Below are 4177 nucleotides of genomic sequence, written 5' to 3'. Positions count from 1 at the left end.
TTGGCAAAGATACTGGACTAGTTTGCCATTCCTTTATCTAGCTCATTTTACCGGTTAGGAAACTGAGTCAAACAAGGTTAAGGGACTTGCCCAGATTTGAACTGAAAAAGATGAGTCTTTGTGACTCCAGGCTCAGCCCTCTATCCACAATACTATCTATCTTCCCCAAGTGAAAAACAGGTACTAATATAAAGAAACTATAAATAAACTGCCTTAACTTTCCTACCTTCCCAATTCTGACCCTTTGATCAGACATTACTGTGAGATATATTGATTCTTTGTCTTAACAAGATTCTATCCACTGTAACATGTAATTGAGTCAGAGTCAGAGTCAGTAAACATTGTTTGCACCTACTACGTGACTGGCACTCTGTTGTCCTATGCACTGTTTATTGCTATGTGCTTAACATTATGGATAGAAAGACAGCTGTAGGACAGTCTCTGCTCTCAAGGAACTCACAATTTAGGAGGGGGGAATAAATAAAAAGAAGCTGAAAAATGGTTAGACAGCTGGGGAGTACAATGAAGTCCTTTAGCAGGAGTTGAAAATTATCTGAGGAGATAAAAATTATGAAGATAAATTCATCTTGGCAGAATGATGAGTTTCTAGAGATCATAAAAGCCAACTGATCAATCAGATGGGAAATGATAAGGTGAAGTCTCTGAATGATATCCACAAGATTTTTTCCACCATGCCTCCCTGCCAGTTACCTTTGCACCCTCCCTTTGCAGCTCTCTTTTATATGTTGTGTTCCCCAATAGAATACAAGCTCCTTGGGGACAGGTACTATTTTTCAACTTTTATTTATGTTCCCATTGGTTGGTGCAGTGTCTGCCACATAGAAGTACTTAATAAATGCTTATTGATTTTGCCTGACCTGAGAGATCAATTAATTTTTACTTTTGGATTCCTAACGTCTAGGGTTGAATAAGTAATTTGCCCCCAGACAGCTGTATGTTTTAGAGTAAGAAATTTCCAAGATTCTCTCTAAATTTTCATAAAAACCTATTTATCCAAAACAAAAGATAAAGTTGGGAGATGGGTTTATTGTCTTCCACTCATTTTGTCAACATACTTGCCTGAAATGGTAAATAATAAGACTTTTAGGTTCTGTAACCGTACAGACACAAATATAAAGAAAAATCATGTCTTCTAGGAGCTAACAATGTAATGGAAGTATAAAACGGTACATGACAATACACATTAAGATATATTAAATACCCACCTCATCCTTAGGGAAGGAGGCAGTGGCTTTGGCAGGACCTAAAAGCCAACAGAGCTGGAGGACAGTCTGGCTTTTATGTGTCCAGATCCTGGGCAAAGCAATATGGCTTGCTATGCTAAGTTATATATAGAAATTCAAGGACCATCAAACCCCTCTACAACAAGCTCCTTGTGACAATTGAAGTCCATCTATAAATTGATCTTTTACTTGGCACTTTTCTTGGTTGAAGGTCATGAATAATGGAAACATTCTCCTAGCAATGTCTTTGGGGTCAACTCCTTTGATGAGCCTCCTTAAAAGCCTTTTGACCCTCATCCCCAGTGGTAGCAGTGGCCCTCACGCCATACCATAGGGGGAGATCATGTACTCAAAGAACAATGTCTGTGTCTACCCCCTGCAAGCTCTGTGGCGCCTTGAGGAGCATCATCCAGGTTATTTGTGCTTGTCCATAGAAAAGGATGAACTTCTGGGACCTACCTTCATTCTTTCTTGGGTCCCTAAGTTCTGGATTAAAAGGAAAGATGAAGAGGCCCTGTGCTACGTCACTCTTGAAAGCTCCCCTGTGCACAAATACCATAGCAAACAAGACCATCGTGCTCAGGGCTCTGGAGAGCCTCATCAGCCCTCCCCCATGAAACAAAGATACTCTCTGACCCCTAAGGATGAGGACTTCTTGGTGGTGGCCTAGAGTTTCCAAGATACCATCCACATAAGCTCCTGATTAAAAGATGGGGAAAAGCTATCCCAAGGCTTGGGGACAGACTGTCCTATGCAAGCTACCCAGTCTGTCCATAGTGACTCAGGAATCTTATCTGCTATCAGTTCTCAGGATAAGTCAAATAGGTCCGAATTGTCAGTGAATGGTGGGAGGGAGCAGAGTTGAGGCCAGAGGCTGCAGAAGAGGAAGGCTCCTTAGAGCTCTCTGGTGATGATGTGAGCAAGGATAGTAATTTTGATTCTGATTCTGATGCCTTTTCTTCACCCTTCTGCCTCTTGCCAATAAGTGAAGCCCTTGCAGAGAGCAACAGTTCTGTTTTTCTGGATAATGAAAGCAAAGAGACATGTGACAATCACGTAACATGTTCCACTAACTCTACCTCCAGCCTTGACACCAACTTTCAGTTCCCTGAGAATAGTGGCTAACTGCAGAACTCCAAATGGGGTGAGTAGCAAAAGATGTTTGCCCTTAAACAGATCTGTAGGGTGTTTTGCGTTAATTTGGAACAACAAATAAGGTCTCTCTGCCTTTTCTTTAGTAATGAGGTCTATACCAGAGGGTAGCTAGCTATTGCTAGCTAAGCACGTCAGTACAAGATCTTACATTTTTACCATGGTGGCCAGGATAAACTGTCAGAAGTTTTTCAGTAATGGAAACACTGTATTGAGACTCATCTCAAAGACCAGATCTCCAAAGAACAGATTTGTGTGCAGTTCTCCATCTGACATCCCAAACTCCCTTCTTCAGAGACCTACCCAGAGCAGAACATGTACAAAAAACTGGATGTCTCCACCTGTCTAACCATGTGAATGAGTCCAGGCAGGTGGAAGAGGAATATAAACTGTGCAAGGCCATTTTCTTTGGTGGCATTGAGCAAATTCGGAGTGACGGCTGCTGCTTCCTGCTGTGCTGTTACAGCCATGAGTCCATGTCAGAAGAGCTGGAGTCACTAAGGGCCCAGAAGAAGAGGGAATACTCAGAGATCCAGCAGAAAGGGCTTTCAATGACTCCAGAAAAGCAGAGAGAATTCTGACACCACGTGCAGTTCACCCTTGACAAAGATGTGGTTCAAACAGACCAGAGCAATTAATTCTTCTGAGGAGGGGACAAGCCAAATGTGAAGAGCATGAGGAGGATTTTGCTGAAATATAAGGTATACAATCCAGCCTTTGGCTACTTCCAGGGTATATCAGATCTGGTGGCTTCCATTCTGGTGGACATTCTAGATGAATCAGATACCTTCTGGTGCTTCATAGGTTTGATGCAGAACACGATCTTTGTCAGTTCTCCCTGAGATGAAGATGTGGAGAAACAGCTGCTATACCTTCATGAGCTGCTTTGGCCGGCCTACCTGTTTTTAGCAGCACCTTGTTTCTCTGGGGGAGGTTGGCCTACATATGCTTATCTGCCACCACTGGATCCTTCTGGGTTTTAAGTGAGAGTTTCTGGATGCAGAGACTCTGCATGTGTGGGAAGCATGCTGGGCCCATTACCAGACAGACTACTTTTGTGTCTTCAGGTGACCATTGTGGTGATCTATGGTGATGATGTTACTAAACAACAGCTTGCCACTGACCAGATGATTCTGCACTTTGGAAATCTGGCCATGCACATGAATGGAGAACTTCTACTCAGGAAGTCAAGGAATTTGCTGTATCAATTTCACCTTTTGCCCCATATCCCATGTAGTCTACATGACCTCTGTAAACTCTGTGGGACAGGCATGTGAAATAGTGGGGTGTACTAGCTCCCTACTATGGAGTGTACTGGGCACCATCCTGAATCTGAGAGTTGTCCCTATGGTGGGATAGTGGAGGCACCTTCTCCAAAATCTGTCATTGAAGGCAAGAAGGGCCCAAAGACATGAGAGGTCTTTAACTGCCTCAAATAGGGCCAGTTTCTAGAGCTACAGTGAGATTGGAGGGAATGTTTCCAGGGGAGATATCTAATTCAAGGACATCAAAGTTAGCAGGGGTATAGAGGCAGAAGAAAAGAAGAAATAGTGTTTACCAAAAATATGTTTGAAAAATGGAGAATAAACTTTTCTTTTTTAATGACAGGATCAGAAACCAGGAGAAACAGAATGAAGATGTGACTACCAACCCAAAGAAAATTCAGCTCTATGACAGAATGACAGACTGGGGTCTCCCTCCTAGGGTAACAGAAGGACCTTTCTTGTTGCCTGTTTGAACTAAGGAGTAATTTTCCAGGATAATCCACTTGCACCTCCACC

The 4177-nt window shown here is 42.7% G+C and overlaps 1 pseudogene; it reads left to right on the top strand.

The window, feature by feature from the left end:
• The first annotated feature begins 1458 nt into the window (after positions 1 to 1458).
• LOC114024251 lies at positions 1459 to 3811 on the top strand (annotated as a pseudogene).
• Positions 3812 to 4177: the final 366 nt, after the last annotated feature.

This window comes from Vombatus ursinus, unplaced genomic scaffold (assembly GCF_900497805.2).
Source record: "Vombatus ursinus unplaced genomic scaffold, bare-nosed wombat genome assembly UNPS02014820.1, whole genome shotgun sequence".
NCBI lineage: Eukaryota > Metazoa > Chordata > Mammalia > Diprotodontia > Vombatidae > Vombatus > Vombatus ursinus.
This window is presented reverse-complemented; position numbering and strand designations above follow the sequence as displayed.